Source organism: Triticum aestivum, chromosome 7B (genome assembly GCF_018294505.1).
Source record: "Triticum aestivum cultivar Chinese Spring chromosome 7B, IWGSC CS RefSeq v2.1, whole genome shotgun sequence".
Classification (NCBI taxonomy): domain Eukaryota; kingdom Viridiplantae; phylum Streptophyta; class Magnoliopsida; order Poales; family Poaceae; genus Triticum; species Triticum aestivum.
In genome coordinates, this window is record NC_057813.1 from 212,706,569 (window position 1) to 212,727,171 (window position 20,603).

At 47.5% G+C, this 20,603-nt stretch overlaps 1 long non-coding RNA gene across 10 annotated transcripts; it reads left to right on the forward strand.

The window, feature by feature from the left end:
- Positions 1 to 3,605: 3,605 nt before the first annotated feature.
- On the forward strand, positions 3,606 to 18,870 carry LOC123156584 (uncharacterized). Of its 10 annotated transcripts, XR_006478207.1 has the most exons (8): positions 3,606 to 3,705; positions 3,806 to 4,015; positions 5,194 to 5,351; positions 5,451 to 5,522; positions 6,449 to 6,689; positions 7,225 to 7,341; positions 18,440 to 18,618; positions 18,707 to 18,870. It is a non-coding gene; the product is annotated as an uncharacterized lncRNA (long non-coding RNA). The 10 variants fall into 10 exon arrangements; XR_006478204.1 differs by having other exon boundaries at positions 5,194 to 5,522; XR_006478211.1 differs by having other exon boundaries at positions 5,451 to 6,689.
- The last annotated feature ends 1,733 nt before the right edge of the window (positions 18,871 to 20,603 follow it).

A 20,603-nucleotide genomic window follows, 5' to 3' on the forward strand; every position in this document is an offset into this window, starting at 1 on the left:
CTGCGGCCCCCACCGCGGCCCCCGTCGCCGCGGGCCCCACCGCGGCCCCCCTGGCGGCTCCCACCGCCCCGACCGCACCCCTCACCGGTGTGGTCACTCGGGCTCGGACTGGGACCTTGCGTCCCAGCACGCGCTACTTGTCGGATGAGTACGCCTGCACGGCTTCTACCTCGACGCCGTCACCGCTCCCCACCTCCGCTCGCGCAGCCCTTCGGGATCCGAACTGGCTGGCTGGGATGCGTGAGGAGTTTGACACCCTGCAGCGCAACCGTACGTGGCAGCTTGTCCCGCGGCGACCCCGTGCTAATGTAATCACTAGCAAGTGGGTCTTCCGCTATAAGACTCGCTCCGACGGTTCTCTCGAGCGCTACAAGGCGCGTTGGGTGGTGCGCGGTTTTCGCCAGCGCGCCGGCGTGGACTTCACCGACACCTTCGCCCCGGTTGTTAAACCGGGCACGATTCGCACTGTTCTCCAGCTCGCTGTTTCTCGTGCTTGGCCTGTTCACCAGCTCGATGTGTCTAATGCTTTCTTGCATGGTCACCTCGATGAGCAGGTGTTCTGTCAGCAGCCGACTGGTTTCGTCGACACCGACTATCCGGACCACGTGTGCTTGCTCTCCCGTTCTCTCTACGGGTTGAAGTAGGCACCTAGGGCCTGGTACCAGCGGATCGCGGCCTTCCTCCAGCAATAGGGGTTCCGGTCCACACGGTCCGATGCCTCCCTGTTTGTTTATCACCAGGGCCACGCCACCGCGTACCTCCTCCTGTACGTCGACGACATCATCTTGACTGCGTCCTCGCCATCGCTTCTTCAGCAGATCACAACTCGCCTCGGCTCCGAGTTCGCTCTCAAGGACTTGGGAGCTCTCCACTACTTCCTCGGAATCGAGGTAGTGCGCCGGGCTACTGGCTTCTTCCTGCACCAGCAGAAGTACGCCTACGAGCTTCTGGAGCGAGCGGGCATGCTTAATTGCAAGCCTGCTTCCACGCCTGTCGATACGAAGGCGAAGGTGTCCGCCGTTGAGGGCTCTCCGGTGTCCGACGCTCCCTTCTACCGCTCCATCGTTGGTGCGCTTCAGTACCTTACACTGACGCGTCCGGACATTCAGTATGTTGTCCAGCAGGTGTGCCTTCACATGCACGCTCCTCGTGACACCCATTGGGCTCTCGTGAAACGTATACTCCGGTACATACGTGGCACCACAGCCATGGGTCTCACCCTGACGGCCTCGCCAGACACCAGCCTTGTCGCCTACTCCGACGCCGACTGGGCTGGGTGTCCCGACACTCGACGCTCCACCTCCGGATACTGCGTCTACCTCGGGCCCTCTCTGATTTCGTGGTCGTCTAAACGACAACCCACGGTCTCACGATCGAGCGCCGAGGCCGAGTATCGGGCCGTGGCCAACGCCGTCACGGAGTGTTCCTGGCTACGACAGCTACTCCACGAGTTGCTATGTGAGGTCACCAAGGCGACGCTCGTCTACTGCGACAACGTCTCCGCGGTGTACCTCGTTGCCAACCCTGTCCATCACCGACGGACGAAGCACATCGAGCTCGACATCCACTTCGTCCGGGAGCACGTCGCACTTGGTCGTGTCTGTGTTCTCCACGTGCCCACCGATCAGCAGTTCGCCGATGTGATGACGAAGGGGCTGCCTACCCCGACTTTCGAGGGGTTTCGGTCCAGTCTTTGCGTCACCAGCGACGCTTCGACTGCGGGGGGTGTTGAACATATGTACATGTATGTAGGTCCGGGTTCTGTATGCAGTACCTGTAGTATTTGTCTCCCTCTGTATGTACGTGTTTCTTGGGAGACAAGATACCGGTCGCACCCCTTGTACCTATATATATGTGCCTAGGGCACGATCAATCAATTATCGATGCACCAAATCATCTTCTACAGTTTCATTATTTCCAGATGCACTATTATTTCTAGTGCAATTATTTGCTTGGCTCTTCTTCTTTGGGCATCCTTATCATCAGCACCAGATCTAATAGTACAGCATATAATACACATCTTCATTCATGTCTGGTTGAAATATTCCCAGGATCTTCTGGATGATCCCTAATTAACCATCCATACATGTGCAGCCCTCTCCGCATTATATATGCATGAAAACAACTACATTGATATGTTTACTTCAGAAAATAAACAAATACAGTATATAAATAAACATGCACACAATTATTTCGTCTGATTCTGACTGGCTGCTAGCAACATCTGGTGAGAGCGAGCTCACGGAATATGATCGTAGTGTGGAATTTCTTAAATTTTAGCTTGCGATCGGTCGGTGGTGGCGGCTCGTGCCGTGCCGTGACAACAAGCGGCCGCGCATTGGATACCAGGCACACATCGCCGAGCCCACCCACCGGGCGGACAGGTTTGGTCACCCTGTCTCCTGCTTTTGCCAGCTTATGTTTCAGCCCAATGGCAGCGTCACACATGACGACTTTTTAATCGGCGAATGATGGCGCCAATAATCGTTGATTGATAATTAGCTTAGCTCCAAATCAAAGCACGGTCCATGGTCTCTAATTTTGTCACTGGTCGCTTTCTGCCACCGGCTCAAGATGTCGCGGTCTGGCTAACAAAAACCATGAGGTTTGGTTTGGTATACCTCACAAGGTTTTTTTCTTTCCGTTTCAAAAAAAAACAAGGTTTTTTCTTTTGTTTGCAGCAACGTCCTCATCTAACATATAAACGCTGCTAGACTACCTGCCATTCCAGCGCCATCGATGTTTCAAATTCATCCTGTACGCTCGATTTGCACTGCTGTCCAATGACATAGTACTTTCCATCGTCGTGGTAAACATCTGGGCGCTCGTTCTTCTGTACGCTGCGTAATCGAGCTAGAGCGACTGACACTTGGGCCAGCCTTGCGCGCGGGCCAGCCTAGCAGCGACACGGTGTATGCTTCTCTTTGTCCGGGTGAAAGCGGGGCAATCGATCGTGGGTTACCAGAGGCTTTCGCGGGTTGGCTGGTCGTTTTTTTACCGTCCTCGTTTGCACCCAGCGGCGGCGCCTCCGCTTCAGCCGTGGCAGGCCCATCTGTCAGTGTCGCGGGTGCGCGGCTCAGAGACAACAGCGAGCGAGCGGGCGACCTGGGGCTAGCAGGCACGACAGAAAAGAAAAGGGGAAGCGGCAGCGAGAGAAAAGAGGAAAAGCAGTCAGACCTAGCCCGCGCCCCGCAGCCGCCTCCTCTCCTACCGCCGCCGCCACTCATCCTCGTCTGCCTCTTCTCCTACCGCCGCCTCCTCGGCCTCGGCCGTCCCTGCTCTGCCGGCGCCCGTCGGCCTTGATCCGGCCTCGGCAGGAGGAGCTTGCCCTCGAGTAGGACTCAATATAAGGAGGGGAGCAGCAGCCGCGCCCCGTGCTCCACCGGTGCCTGTCGCCATCGATCCGTCCTCGGCAGGAGGAGCTCGAGCCGAGGAGCGCGACCTCGACCCAGACTCCGCAGGAGGAGGGAAGCAGTAGCCGCGCCAGCCGACGCGCCTCGCCGCAACCTCCGCTATATCAGGCGCCATCTCATTCCCCATCTCTTCTGGTTGCACCCCCCCATGAGTTCCTTCTTCTAATCCCCTTCCTCTCTCAATTTGGTCTACAGGAGAGAGAGAAGATAAGACGGAGAGAGAGGAGGAGAGGAGGGAGAGGAAAGGAGGTGCGGTGGCAGGGAAATCGTCGTCGGATGCGTCCTATATGTGGTGATGATCTCCTGCTTTATTTTCTCTATTTGTGTTTTGTTCTTACTTTCTTTCCAACTCAGTAATCATGCTCTTGCTTTTCCTTTGGTCTCTGTTGTAGATGGGTGTGTTCCCATCAAGTCGATGGTGGGGTTGATGTGCCCGTCGATTCGGTGATCCGTTGGCTGAGCTCGTCTTCTCAGTGGCAGACTTGTGTTCTATGGTAGTCGGAGCCATTGTATGTGGTTGTGCAGTTGCTGATGTACAGGAGGCATCCGTGGTGTCAGTTCTTCATCGTCCATGCTTATCTTCTATATGCTCTAGCAGCCAGGTGGCTACATATTACCTTTTCTATCAATTTAGCTAAGCATTAGCAGACATGCAGTGTGCTTCTCATTGTTCTCTGAGGAATCTGAATTGGATTGATTTCGTGTGCTTCTTAGTTTTTGGTAATAGAGGTGTAGGAACAAGAGAAGAGAGACACAAATCCCTAATTGTGATTAATGACACCTAAGTACTACCAGATATACTATTGTTACTATGGCCAACACTTAGATTTTGTTACATATATGAGTCGGGAAGACATAGTGATTCTAATTATCGAGTAAAGTCATGTATATAGACTGATTAGTGTGATGTGTTTATGATTTTTTCTGAGGGCACCTATGTTTAAAAGCAGTGGGTGTGGTGGCTTAAACAAAATTTGTGCAATTTCGCTTTAACTTCAAATTGTTGTTGGTGAGACTGCCATGTCAGGAACTCATGTACTTACAATACGTTCAGTTATATTAAAAAATGTCGTCTCATTTAAAAAATAACATCTCATTTCCCCCCTTGGTTCAGTTATGAACTCTATTGTACGTTCAGACTCTGAAGTAGTTATGCAAGAGTAGAAGAGGTTTATAGCCTCTGTTGCTGGTGGACTGACTATTTTATATGGACTGAAGCTGCAACTGAGGGTAGTGCTACTCTATGCTGGGCAGCAGTAACTTAGGTCCTGCTCTTTTGTGAAATTGACACACGAACTAAACATACACATTTGATTTTTCTCACAGTTTGTGCTCACACCAAATCAAGCTTTTCAAAGCATTATTACAGTGTTGTTTCTTCCTCTCTTTTAATTTTTAGATTGCTGTTTTTCTTGGTGACCTTCCTTGATTTGTGCTAATTTGTGCAAGAAATTTTTGGAAAACATGAATTCTTCTGCTTTACTGAAACTTGGATCTTCGTTAGGCATGAGTTGAGCTACCCTATTTAATATGTTGTTCATAGGCATCAATAAACTAGACGATTTGCTAGTAGAAACAATTATAACTGGGACGTGCTTTCTCTTGACACTGAGCAATGGATAAATATTCTGGCTTATTTCCTTTTTGTATTTGAACATGATGTAATTGTGGAAGTAAGAAAGAGATTATTTAGAGCTCTCTGCCCTTTTATTTTCTTTGTGGCTAATCTCTAACTACCCTATGGACTGTGGTAATCACTTTCTCTTTTTACCATCAGCAGGATTTAATTGATGGAGTCCTGCTGCTAAAGGACGTGAACAGGAAGTCCTATCGCTGGATGTTTACTGTCCGAATTGCAAGGATCTGGGAATACATGAGTACAGACCCTATCAAATTCTATAGCTCTATTCATTGGCACACGAGTTGATCAATTTTGAGGTAATAAAGCGAAGTTGTTATCTGGAAAATACTTACCTACTTAAAGAAGGTCAAAATAGAGAAATCGTTGGCATAATTTTTATGTATACAATATACTAGCTTTCATATCTACTTTGGACACCACGTGGCACATCAACATTATGTACCTGAAGCGATCGCTACAGAAGAAAGGTACCAAACAAGATTAACTGTTTCTATGCTTCTCAAAATACTTTAGTATATGCCCATAATATCACAGTATGAATTACTGTGTGGGAAGTTTGCTTTTTCTACCATCACAGAATAATAATTCATTTTTTAGTTTGATATATTCCGCGCCCAGTTAACTATTTGTATTTGCCAGTAGAATGCAGGAAAAAATACCAACCTGCTTGTGTTCCCAAGAGAGTGTATTTTCTCCATACCTCAACATTCTTGATACATATGGTCATCTCTGTTCTGGACAGCACACTTCACGACCTCTCTTCATGGCACAAAACTGAAACTGTGCCATGAATATATTTTCCTTGCATGCTTGTCTAAATAAAGTGTGCAATACACATGGCATAGTCGCATAGATATACAAATCCCCTATTCCTGTGAGCGAAACTGAAGCTTGCTACTTGTGTAAGACCAGTCATAAACATTTCTGTGATTGTAGCTGATTCCCGTCAGTGAAACTTTGCCATGACCATTGTTTATTCAGTGAAATAGCTGATTCCAATCATCCATCAACGAGATTTGTGATAATCACAACAACAAGCTCATATCTTACAAATCCCCTGATTGGTGATTATCCATTTTATATGATGTTTTTTCATTTGCAAGCGCTGAGTTTTTTCCTTTCAAGTTTCTCTCTCTTACTCTATTTCATTAAATATATTTCTCCTCTCATTCCATCATTCAGTCTATCGGTTACTCATGATGAGTGATTATATGCAATCATCCGACAATAATTAGTACAGATAATTAGTTGTGCCAGGTTGCTACATTTCTGTCTCCTTTTTGCCAATATGAAATATGATGGCATATTAATATTTAGAGCCAGTCTCGTCGTTCGCTGCAGCATCACCCTTCTTTTCCGCCGCCCTAACTTTTTTGCACCCCGGGCCTAGCAGGCGATAACGGCGCCACGAGGATTCGCTGCCGTGAGGAGGACCCCGACCCGTATGATGGCCACCGGAAGGTCACACACTTCTTTGGCTCGCTCAGACTGGCTCCATTGACGACTTCTCTATGGTATCTTCTTGTGCAGCTTCACACCTGCTTGTGTGTCTTGCAAAAAAGTAAGCTACCTGGTAACTCTCTACTCTGCTTTAGCAGGCGTTTGCAGAGGAAGCCAAGTGATACATGATACTGGTAGTTTACTAATAATCCATATTGTTGGAATAATTTTGTCGCAAATATTTTCGTTGGTTGTCCTTTTATTTTATTTATAATCTTGCCTCGATCATGTCTTCCATTGTGCTTCTTCACTGAAAAGGTGTTCTGCATGTGTGCACTTGCTTGAGAATGGAATAATCTCACGAATTCTATTGAAAACAGAACTTGCTTATTTTAGTATGCTTAATGTTTGGTTTTAGTAATTATGTCTGCTTTAGCAGCCAGGAGCATCCCCTCCCATTTCTGACTTTGAACCATGTGCCCTGTTTAAACCAGCGTAGTTCGATGACCTTATGCAATTATTTGGTACAAAAAATGTGCTGATAAAGTATTTTTATTTTTACTTTAATGTGTTTAGTTCCGAGGTATTTATACTCCTGTCAATCTGCTCTAATCTGGTTCGCCGATATCCTGAAGGAATTAGACCATCCTATATCTTTTTTTCTTTCTGATTTTGGTTGGATACCTGCTTAGATGGGTGAACTTTTAACCCATGTTTTATTGCTTGCAGGTGTATTTGTTGGGTTCCTCTTGGCGTGTTGAACAAAAATTGGCGGTCATCACTGCTATTTAAAGTTGGTTTGATCAGTACTAGGGAAAACCCATATATGGAAGGAAATTATTGTAGGTGAGAGCATGGTACCCCGTCTCTTCCTATTTTGTTCCTTTCTTATAGTATTACTTTGAGGCATTATTTATACAAAAGAATCAGATTGAACATTTAATATCTTTATTCCTTATCATGCTACGCAGAGGCCCTTAGGTTTGCATTCGGGTGCTAATTGTTTAATAAATATCATGCATTAGTTAGCTACTAGATCATAATGGCGCGCGTTGCTGCGCTCGTCCTTTATATCTGTATAAGATATAATGATCATAATATCATAAACATCTGAAAACATGAAATATGAAAGTTAAGTTTACATATCTTTCTCATATTATTCACAAAAGTAGTAGGATATATGTCAAGTCTTTGAGTACTTTCAATTACAGTGCCTTGATGTAGATGACGCGTGGGTTACATTTGTTCCGGGAAAATCAACATGCTGGAATGACCCCATTGCACAAAATGTGATGGGGCAAAGTCGATTTTGTACTGTTGATGTAACTTTATTTTATTTATCAATTGAGAATTTTTATGCCGCTGCACGTACAAATAGCACCAGCCAGATGGTTTTTTTTTTGCAAGGAAAAAAAACCATCTCAAAGCAAATTCTGAATCTGAAAAGCACTTACAAATAGCACCAGCCAGATGGTTTAACATGAGGAATCTGTGCTATAATATGCTGGAATGATTATGTCATCTGAAGAGCACTTAAAATTACATGGTAGATCTCTCGATTCCTGGACCTAAAAAGTCGGATACAAAGAAGCAGCATGCATGACAAACGGAACTATTTTTTCCGATTATATGCATCGTTCTCATTTTATCGGATGCATATCTTGAACATTTTCTTTAAACCAAATAGTCATTACGCTGAACTTTTTTTTTTTCAGTTTCTTGGTAAAATGAGTTAAAACATGCAAGGATACTTAGTGTTAGAAACTGCTCGGATCTACTTTATATAAGCAGCTCATCCAGCCTTGGAGCAGTAGAAATCGGAGCAGAGCGTTCCACGACCCCACGTAGCAGGCATGCAATGGAGATGGCTCAGCGAAGGAGTAGCTCATGCGATTCTACCTCGTCGGTGTCCTCAATGGCTGACTTTGACTCAGATTACAGTCAGTTTGTGTCCCCCATCTCCTCACGGTCGAGGCCCAGCTTCAGGCGCGGAACGTCGGAGGCCGTACTACGCTAACCTAGCATCTAAGGGACATCCAGGGAAGGATGCCGGAGGTGTTGGAAATATGCCCTAGAGGCAATAATAAAAGTATTATTATTATATTTCCTTGTTCATGATAATTGTCTTTTATTCATGCTATAACTGTATTATCCGGAAATCGTAATACACGTGTGAATACATAGACCATAACATGTCCCTAATGAGCCTCTAGTTGACTAGCTCGTTGGTCAACAGATAGTCATGGTTTCTTGACTATGGACATTAGATGTCATTGACAACGGGATCACGTCATTAGGAGAATGACGTGATGGACAAGACCCAATCCTAAGCATAGCACAAGATCGTGTAGTTCGTCTTGCTAGAGCTTTTACTATGTCAAGTATCTCTTCCTTAGACCATGAGATCGTGTAACTCCCGGATACCGTAAGAGTGCTTTGGGTGTACCAAACGTCACAACGTAACTGGGTGACTATAAAGGTGCACTACAGGTATCTCCGAAAGTGTCTGTTGGGTTGACACGGATCGAGACTGGGATTTATCACTCCGTATTACGGAGAGGTATCACTGGGCCCACTCGGTAGTGCATCATCATAATGAGCTCAAAGTGACCAAGTGTCTGGTCACGGGATCATGCATTACGGTACGAGTAAAGTGACTTGCCGGTAACGAGACTGAACGAGGTATTGGGATACCGACGATCGAGTCTCGGGCAAGTAACATACCGACTGACAAAGGGAATTGCATACGGGGTTGATTGAATCCTCGACATTGTGGTTCATCCAATGACATCATCGAGGAGCATGTGGGAGCCAACATGGGTATCCAGATCCCGCTGTTGGTTATTCTCCGAGAGCCGTCTCGGTCATGTCTACGTGTCTCCCGAACCCGTAGGGTCTACACACTTAAGGTTCGGTGACGCTAGGGTTATTAGGAAGACTTGTATGTGACTACCGAATGTTGTTCGGAGTCCCGGATGAGATCCCGGACGTCACGAGGAGTTTCGGAAGGGTCCGGAGGTAAAGATTTATATATGGGAAGTTGTAAAACGGACACCGGAAAGTTTCGGGGTCATACCGGTATTGTACCGGGACCACCGGAAGGGTTCCGGGGGTCCACCGGGAGGGGCCACCCTTCCCGGGGGGCCACTTGGGCTGCGTGGGGCTGCAGCCAGCCCCTGGTGGGCTAGGCGCGCCCCCCTTGGGCCCATGCGCCTAGGGTTGGGGGGAAACCCTAAAGGGGGGCGCACTCCCTTGCTTGGGGGGCAAGCCCCCTCCCTGGCCGCCGCCCCCCCTCTAGATCCCATCTAGAGGGGCCGGCCCCCCTTGCCCCTTCCCCTATAAATAGAGGGGTGAGGGGAGGGCAGCCGCACCCAAGCCAAGGCGCAACCCTCCCCTCCCCAACACATCTCCTCCTCCGTAGTGTGCTCGGCGAAGCCCTGTCGGAGTACTGCTTCTCCACCATCATCACACCGTCGTGCTGCCGGTGGAGCTGTCTTCCTCAACCTCTCCTTTCTCCTTGCTGGATCAAGACGGAGGAGACGTCACCCGTACCGTACGTGTGTTGAACGCGGAGGTGCTGTCCGTTCAGCACTTGGTCATCGGTGATCTGAATCACGTCGAGTACGACTCCATCATCACCGCTCCCTCGAACGCTTCCGTACATGATCTACAAGTGGTATGTAGATGCAAACTCACTCCCTTGACTCGTTGCTTAGATGAACTCATAGATGGATCTTGGTGAAATCGTAGGAAAATTTTTAATTTTCTGCAACGTTCCCCATCAGTGGCATCATGAGCTAGGTCTATGCTTAGTTCTCTATTGCACGAGTAGAACACAATTTTGTTGTGGGCGTAGATCTTGTCAACTTGCTTGCCGCTACTAGTCTTTTCTTGCTTCAGCGGTATTGTGGGATGAAGCGGCCCGGACCAACCTTACACGTACGCTTACGTGAGACCGGTTCCACCGACTAACATGCACTAGTGCATAAGGTGGCTGGCGGGTGTCTGTCTCTCCCACTTTAGCTGAAGCGGATTCGATGAAAAGGGTCCTTATGAAGGGTAAATAGAAGTTGACAAAATCACGTTGTGGTTATTCGTAGGTAACAAACGTTCTTGCTAGAACCCAATTGCAGCCACGTAAAAGATGTAACAACAATTAGAGGACGTCTAACTTGTTTTTGCAGCAATTGTCATGTGATGTGATATGGCCAGAAGTTGTGATGAATGATGAATGATATTATGTGATGTATGAGATCATGTTCATGTAATAGGAATCATGACTTGCATGTCGATGAGTATGACAACCGGCAGGAGCCATAGGAGTTGTCTTTATTATTTGTATGACCTGCGTGTCATTGAAGAACGCCATGTAAACTACTTTACTTTGTTGCTAAACGCGTTAGTCATAGGAGTAGAAGTAGTCGTTGGCGTGACAACTTCATGAAGACATGATGATGGAGATCATGATGATGGAGATCATGGTGTCATGCCGGTGACAAGATGATCATGGAGCCCCGAAGATGAAGATCAAAGGAGCTATATGATATTGGCCATATCATGTCACTACTTTATATAATTGCATGTGATGTTTATTATGTTTTATGCATCTTGTTTACTTAGAACGACGGTAGTAAATAAGATGATCCCTCACAACAATTTCAAGAAGTGTTCTCCCCTAATTGTGCACCGTTGCTAAAGTTCGTCGTTTCGAAGCACCACGTGATGATCGGGTGTGATAGATCCTTACGTTCACATACAACGGGTGTAAGACAGTTTTACACATGCAAAACACTTAGGATTAACTTGACGAGCCTAGCATGTACAGACATGGCCTCGGAACACGGAGACCGAAAGGTTGAACACGAGTCGTATAGAAGATACGATCAACATGAGAATGTTCACCGACGATGACTAGTCCGTCTCACGTGATGATTGGACACGGCCTAGTCGACTCGGATCGTGTAACACTTAGATGACTAGAGGGATGTCAAATCTGAGTGGGAGTTCATTCAATAATTTGATTAAGATGAACTTAATTATCATGAACTTAGTCTAAAAACCTTTTGCAAATATGTCTTGTAGATCAAATGGCCAACGCTCATGTCAATATGAATTTCAACGCGTTCCTAGAGAAAACCAAGCTGAAAGATGATGGCGGCAACTATACGGACTGGGTCCGGAACCTGAGGATCATCCTCATAGCTGCCAAGAAAGCATATGTCCTAGAAGCACCGTTAGGTGACCCACCTGCTCTCCCAGCACTGCCAGACGATTTGAACGTTTGGCAGACACGTACTGATGATTACTCCCTCGTTCAGTGCGGCATGCTTTACAGCTTAGAACCGGGGCTCCAAAAGCGTTTTGAGCGACACGGAGCATATGAGATGTTCGAAGAGCTGAAACTAGTTTTCCAAGCTCATGCCCGGGTCAAGAGATATGAAGTCTCCGACAAGTTCTATAGTTGTAAGATGGAGGAAAACAGTTCTGTCAGTGAGCACATACTCAAAATGTCTGGGTTGCACAGCCGCCTGTCCTAGCTGGACGTTAACCTCCCGGACGAGGCGGTCATTGACAGAATCCTTCAGTCGCTCCCACAAAGCTACAAGAGCTTTGTGATGAACTACAATATGCAGGGGATGGTGAAGACCATTCCTGAAGTATTTTCAATGCTTAAGTCAGCAGAGGTTGAAATCAAAAAGGAGCATCAAGTGTTGATGGTCAATAAGACCACTAAGTTTAAGAAGGGCAAGGGTAAGAAAAACTTCAAGAAGGACGGTAAAGATGTTGCCGCGCCCGGTAAGCCAGTTGCCGGGAAGAAGTCAAAGAATGGACCCAAGCCCGAGACTGAGTGCTTTTATTGCAAGGGGAAGGGTCACTGGAAGCGGAACTGCCCCAAATACTTAGCGGATAAGAAGGCCGACAACACGAAAGGTATATTTGATATACATGTAATTGATGTGTACCTTACCAGTACTCGTAGTAACTCCTGGGTATTTGATACCGGTGCCGTTGCTCATATTTGTAACTCACAGCAGGAGCTGCGGAATAAACGGAGACTGGCGAAGGACGAGGTGACGATGTGCGTCGGGAACGGTTCCAAGGTCGATGTGATCGCCGTCGGCATGCTACCTCTACATTTACCTACGGGATTAGTTATAAACCTTAATAATTGTTATTTTGTGCCAAGTTTGAGCATGAACATTGTATCTGGATCTCGTTTGATACGAGATGGCTACTCATTTAAATCCGAGAATAATGGTTGTTCTATTTATATGAGAGATATGTTTTATGGTCATGCCCCTATGGTCAATGGTTTATTCTTAATGAATCTCGAGCGTAATGTTACACATATTCATAGTGTGAATACCAAAAGATGTAAAGTTGATAACGATAGTCCCACATACTTGTGGCACTGCCGCCTTGGTCACATTGGTGTCAAGCGCATGAAGAAGCTCCATGCTGATGGACTTTTGGAGTCTCTCGATTATGAATCGTTTGACACATGCGAACCATGCCTTATGGGCAAGATGACCAAGACTCCGTTCTCCGGAACAATGGAGCGAGCAACCAACTTGTTGGAGATCATACTTACCGATGTGTGCGGTCCAATGAGCGTTGAGGCTCGCGGAGGATATCGTTATGTTCTCACCCTCACTGATGACTTGAGTAGATATGGGTATGTCTACTTAATGAAACACAAGTCTGAGACCTTTGAAAAGTTCAAAGAATTTCAGAATGAGGTAGAGAATCAACGTGACCGAAAGATAAAATTCCTACGATCAGATCGTGGAGGAGAATACTTAAGTCACGAATTTGGTACACACTTAAGGAAATGTGGAATCGTTTCACAACTCACGCCGCCTGGAACACCTCAGCGAAACGGTGTGTCCGAACGTCGTAATCGCACTCTCTTAGATATGGTGCGGTCTATGATGTCTCTTACCGATTTACCACTATCATTTTGGGGATACGCTCTAGAGACAACTACATTCACTTTAAATAGGGCACCGTCTAAATCCGTTGAGACGACATCGTATGAATTATGGTTTGGGAAGAAACCTAAGCCGTCGTTTCTAAAAGTTTGGGGATGCGATGCTTATGTCAAGAAACTTCAACCTGAAAAGCTCGAACCCAAGTCGGAAAAATGCGTCATAGGATACCCTAAGGAAACCATTGGGTATACCTTCTACTTAAGATCCGAGGGCAAGATCTTTGTTGCCAAGAACGGATCCTTTCTGGAAAAAGAGTTTCTCTCGAAAGAAGTAAGTGGAAGGAAAGTAGAACTCGATGAAGTACTACCTCTTGAGCAGGATAGTAGTGCAGCTCAGGAAAATGTTCATGTGATGCCTACACCAACTGAAGAGGAAATTAATGATGATGATCAAGGTACTTCAGATCAAGTTGCTACTGAAATTCGTAGGTCCACAAGGACACGTTCCGCACCGGAGTGGTACGGCAACCCTGTCCTGGAAATCATGTTGTTAGACAACGGTGAACCTTCGAACTATGAAGAAGCAATGGCGGGCCTAGATTCCAACAAATGGCTTGAAGCCATGAAATCCGAGATAGAATCCATGTATGAAAACAAAGTATGGACTTTGACTGACTTGCCCAATGATCGGCGAGCGATAGAAAACAAATGGATCTTTAAGAAGAAGACGGACGCGGATGGTAATGTCACCATCTATAAAGCTCGACTTGTCGCTAAGGGTTATCGGCAAGTTCAAGGGATTGACTACGATGAGACTTTCTCTCCCGTAGCGAAGCTTAAGTCCGTCCGAATCATGTTAGCAATTGCCGCATACTATGATTATGAGATATGGCAGATGGACGTCAAAACGGCATTCCTTAACGGTTATCTTAAGGAAGAACTGTATATGATGCAGCCGAAAGGTTTTGTCGATCCTAAGAATGCTAGCAAAGTATGCAAGCTCCAGCGATCCATTTATGGGCTGGTGCAAGCATCTCGGAGTTGGAACATTCGCTTTGATGAGATGATCAAAGCGTTTGGGTTTATGCAGACTTATGGAGAAGCCTGCGTTTACAAGAAAGTAAGTGGGAGCTCTGTAGCATTTCTCATATTATATGTAGATGACATACTTTTGATGGGAAATAATATAGAATTCTTGGACAACATTAAGGCCTACTTGAATAAGTGTTTTTCAATGAAGGACCTTAGAGAAGCTGCTTATATATTAGGCATCAAGATCTATAGAAATAGATCGAGACGCCTCATAGGTCTTTCACAAAGCACATACCTTGATAAGATTTTGAAGAAGTTCAAAATGGATCAGTCCAAGAAGGGATTCTTGCCTGTATCGCAAGGTGTGAGATTGAGCTCGGCTCAATGCCCGACCACGGCAAAAGATAAAGAAGAGACGAGTGTCATCCCTATGCTTCAGCCATAGGATCTATTATGTATGCCATGCTGTGTACCAGACCTGATGTAAACCTTGCCGTAAGTTTGGTAGGAAGGTACCAAAGTAATCCCGGCAAGGAACACTGGACAGCGGTCAAGAATATCCTGAAGTACCTGAAAAGGACAAAGGACATGTTTCTCGTTTATGGAGGTGACGAAGAGCTCGTCGTAAAGGGTTACGTCGACGCTAGCTTCGACACAGATCTGGATGACTCTAAGTCACAAACCGGATACGTGTATATGTTGAATGGTGGAGCAGTAAGCTGGTGCAGCTGCAAGCCGAGCGTCGTGACGGGATCTACATGTGAAGCGGAGTACATGGCAGCCTCGGAGGCAGCGCATGAAGCTATTTGGGTGAAGGAGTTCATCACCGACCTAGGAGTCATACCCAATGCGTCGGGACCGATCAAACTCTTCTGTGACAACACTGGAGCTATTGCCCTTGCAAAGGAGCCTAGGTTTCACAAGAAGACCAGGCACATCAAGCGTCGTTTCAACTCCATCCGTGAAAATGTTCAAGATGGAGACATAGATATTTGCAAAGTACATACGGATCTGAATGTCGCAGATCCGTTGACTAAACCTCTCTCGCGAGCAAAACATGATCAACACCAGAACTCTATGGGTGTTCGATTCATCACTATGTAACTAGATTATTGACTCTAGTGCAAGTGGGAGACTGTTGGAAATATGCCCTAGAGGCAATAATAAAAGTATTATTATTATATTTCCTTGTTCATGATAATTGTCTTTTATTCATGCTATAACTGTATTATCCGGAAATCATAATACACGTGTGAATACATAGACCAAAACATGTCCCTAGTGAGCCTCTAGTTGACTAGCTCGTTGGTCAACAGATAGTCATGGTTTCCTGACTATGGACATTAGATGTCATTGACAACGGGATCACGTCATTAGGAGAATGACGTGATGGACAAGACCCAATCCTAAGCATAGCACAAGATCGTGTAGTTCGTCTTGCTAGAGCTTTTACTATGTCAAGTATCTCTTCCTTAGACCATGAGATCGTGTAACTCCCGGATACCGTAAGAGTGCTTTGGGTGTACCAAACGTCACAACGTAACTGGGTGACTATAAAGGTGCACTACAGGTATCTCCGAAAGTGTCTGTTGGGTTGACACGGATCGAGACTGGGATTTGTCACTCCGTATTACGGAGAGGTATCACTGGGCCCACTCGGTAGTGCATCATCATAATGAGCTCAAAGTGACCAAGTGTCTGGTCATGGGATCATGCATTACGGTACGAGTAAAGTGACTTGCCGGTAACGAGACTGAACGAGGTATTGGGATACCGACGATCGAGTCTCGGGCAAGTAACATACCGACTGACAAAGGGAATTGCATACGGGGTTGATTGAATCCTCGACATTGTGGTTCATCCGATGACATCATTGAGGAGCATGTGGGAGCCAACATGGGTATCCAGATCCCGCTGTTGGTTATTGCCCGAGAGCCATCTCGGTCATGTCTACGTGTCTCCCGAACCCGTAGGGTCTACACACTTAAGGTTCGGTGACGCTAGGGTTATTAGGAAGACTTGTATGTGACTACCGAATGTTGTTCGGAGTCCCGGATGAGATCCGGACGTCACGAGGAGTTCCGGAAGGGTCCGGAGGTAAAGATTTATATATGGGAAGTTGTAAAAACGGACACCGGAAAGTTTCGGGGTCATACCGGTATTGTACCGGGACCACCGGAGGGGTTCCGGGGGTCCACCGGGAGGGGCCACCCTTCCTGGGGGGGCACTTGGGCTGCGTGGGGCTGCAGCCAGCCCCTGGTGGGCTAGGCGCGCCCCCCCTTGGGCCCATGCGCCTAGGGTTGGGGGGGGGGGGAACCCTAAAGGGGGGCGCACCCCCTTGCTTGGGGGGCAAGCCCCCTCCCTGGCCGCCGCCCCCCCTCTAGATCCCATCTAGAGGGGCCGGCCCCCCTTGCCCCTTCCCCTATAAATAGAGGGGTGAGGGGAGGGCAGCCGCACCCAAGCCAAGGCGCAGCCCTCCCCTCCCCAACACATCTCCTCCTCTGTAGTGTGCTCGGCGAAGCCCTGTCAGAGTACTGCTTCTCCACCATCATCACGCCGTCGTGCTGCCGGTGGAGCTGTCTTCCTCAACCTCTCCTTCCTCCTTGCTGGATCAAGACGGAGGAGACGTCGCCCGTACCGTACGTGTGTTGAACGCGGAGGTGCTGTCCATTCAGCACTTGGTCATCGGTGATCTGAATCACATCGAGTACGACTCCATCATCACCGCTTCCTCGAACGCTTCCGTACACGATCTACAAGTGGTATGTAGATGCAAACTCACTTCCTTGACTCGTTGCTTAGATGAACTCATAGATGGATCTTGGTGAAACCGTAGGAAATTTTTTAATTTTCTGCAACGTTCCCCAACAGGAGGCGCGTGTCGCCACCATGGCCACCATGGAAGAACGCAACATACCATAGGAGAATGAAAAGATGGGACGCAGGGACGCACATGTAATCCTGTGCATGGAGGGTAGAGGACACAGACGTCGATGCACATCTGCAGTAGCAGCTCGCAAGTGGGAGGCAGGACGACGGCAGCGAGCGCCGCCGTGACTGGGCTCGCTGATTAGGGATGGAATCCCCGAAGACAGAAGAGGCGTTTCTAGGAATGGATAGGCAGGGAACACGCCGAGTTTGTGCACTTTCGAGCGGGCCTGTGTGCACCATCGACTGGGACGGCCCGATTAACGACAGCAGGTCCAACACGTTCTGCGGAGGAGCTACCCAATCATTGTGGGCCAAGTGGGCCGCGCCGGGGAGAAGTAAATAATTTCCACAGACTCCAGTTGGATGGCTGAGCTAATCCAGGACATTAGTGAAGGAGATCCGACGGCTCAGGGGTTCAAATCGCTGTGGAGGGGTGTAGGTGGCTGAGTTATACTGTTTAATAATAACCCTTTATTTTTTCCACAAACATGATGATTATGTTCAGGATTGTGCGTTTCATATCCTAGAGATGTATCATTGTAAATTAAGGTTTAAGGAGATCTAATCCTGGGCATATCAATGTAAGAGCACAACTTTGTATTAGAATTCTTACTGTGTTTTACATGGTGGTGTTTCTAAAAAAGTAAATTTGGTTGTGATCTTCAAATGGTTTGAAATTTAGTTAAGGGATGACAAAGCATGGATGTGGCCACATTTTGGTGGGGAAGGAGGGATATAGGCTTTATAATTTAATCTTAGCCTTACACTTCTGTGATTCGTTCACGAAATGTATCTCGATGTAGTTTTGGCTGTATTGGGACTGGGATTTAAGCTCCTTTCCTTTCCGAGACGCATACATAAATACTGTGTGTTATATGGGCTGGAAAAATAGTGTTGAAATTTAAACTCGGATAGTATGGGCACTCCCAGAGAAGTGGCTGGGTCATATCTCTGTTTGGGACTAATTGTCAAATGAATAATATTATTTCATGCGTATAATTCCTCTTTTTTGATTGCTCATAGCCTGTTCTTTTTTGGTTGTTTGTTTAGGCATCTAAGAATGCTGATGATTACACTCCGAGCAAGCCTTGTTGCGGCGCTGCAAGTGTTGCCCCCCTCCTCCCCAAGGGCAAGGTGAAGGAAGGTGCCTGTGTGGTTCTTCTGCAGCTCGCAGCGAGGATTGCTGTGTCCAACCTGCACAAGAATGCCAAGAAGTCCTTCTTGGAGACGTAAGCCACGGCACATGTTTTTGCCATGATTTCCTTCGGTTGGATTTCATGGATTTAGGTGTTGAAAAATCATGGGTTGTGGATGCAGGATTAAGGACATGTACCTGCACTACAACGAGAGATCCGGGCTGCTTTTTTGTGGCTTCCAAACTTGAAATGTTTGTTTATAAGTTAGTTTAGTTTTTTGTTGTGGACTCACAGCTTCTCACATGTACCATCCTCTTAGACCTTTAGATTTCCAAAGAAACTAAATGAAGATATGGTGGTATGGTCTCAATAGTACAACTTAAAGCCTTCCATGCTTTATATTTGCTCTAAGATTTGCTCTTGAAGAATCATGTATCTATGTTAGATCCGGTGAGAAAAAACGGCTTCCAAGCAGAGGATGCACAAGTGTTGGCCACATTTGGTTTTTGACTTGGGTGTCTGAATATTCTCGCAATACTTGGCTCTCTCTCGGCCTTTGCGTCATTGACGCAACGAGTCATCTAGTAGCAATAAAGATTGGAAACCCGTGCTTAATTTTGCTTATGAACCGCCCCTTCCGTATCAAAATATAAAACATCTTTAGGCTAGTTAGCCTACAGAAACGTGTTATATTTTGAAACAGAAGTAAATTATGGTATTTATGAAAGGAAACATGGCTATATAGTACTTCCCTTTGTAAAGTAATATTCCCTCCGTTTCGAAATAAGTGTCTTAACATTAGTAGTACAACTTTACACTAAAGTTAGTACAAAGTTGAGACACTTATTTTAAGACGGAGGGAGTATAAGACATGTTAGAGCAACTCCAACACGTCGATCCAAACAGACATGCACTTTGTCCGCTTTTCGTCTATTTGGGTTGGCCAGACGGACGTGCGCATGCGCATTTTCATATGGGTCGGCCTGAGCACCCAACGGGAGGCGGACCCAAATTTACGCGCGAAGCAAAAAGAACGAACCCTAAACGTGGCACAGATAACAAAAATAGAAGCTTAATTTACAATAACTGGCCGGTCAACCGCCGGCCAAAGTCCACTTAAACTTAATTAAACATTCATAAAAAGAAAAAAGAAAAATTGGCGCCCGCGCGCAACCCTAGACGTTGCCCTTGCCCTTGCCCTTGACCTTGCCATTGTCATCGCCGCCGGTGAGGTCGATGAAGACGGGAGGCGGCCCGGTCCAATAGAAGGCGGCTTGATAGGCTGCCAGGGCTGCCTCCTCCGGCGTCTGCTGCGGCGGAGGCAATGTGGCAACATGGGCGCACTCCTCCTCTTCCTCCCACTCCCTCCGCATGCGCTGCTCGGCGTTTGCGCGCTTGTCCTCCAGCCGGCGCTGCCGCAAATGTTCGAGGTGCATGGCCTCCTGCACCGGCGTGGCACCAAGCCAAATGGGGGTGGGGCGCTGACGAACTCCTGCACCTGGCCGGTCCAGACGTACCTCTTGGTTGGCTCGGGCGCAGGCGTCGTCAGGATTAGCCACGACGGCGATGGCGACACCACGCAGTAGCCTGCCGTGAAGAGGGCCATGGCCTCCACCATCTCCACCCGGTACGCAGCCTCCTCCGCTGCTGCCTCTTCGGCCTTCCGTCGCTCCTCCTCGATGGAGTTGGTGAAGGGCAACGACCGGGGGGGAGGCGGGGGGTTGACGTGGTGGCGCTACATGCCCAGCCGCCGTTTCTCCTCGTGTTCGAGGGCAATCCAGCTGACCTCCCAATTGGGAGAGTCTGCGATGTACTCGGGCATGCGCCGCTGCGCAGGCGTTAGCTCTGCCCGGCGCCTACGCACCTCCTCGTCGTGCGCCCGCTGTGTCCGCGGCACCGCCGGCACCGGGATCCGCTGCGGATTGAGGTGACAGTGGTGTGGCAGTGTGACGTCCGGGTACGGCAGTGGCTGCCTGAACTCCGAGTGCCACCGCGCTTGGTGCAACGGGATGTGTAGACGCTGCCGACCTGAGCGGGCACGCGCCGACGGCGGGGGAGGAGGAGGGGGGTAGGAGCAC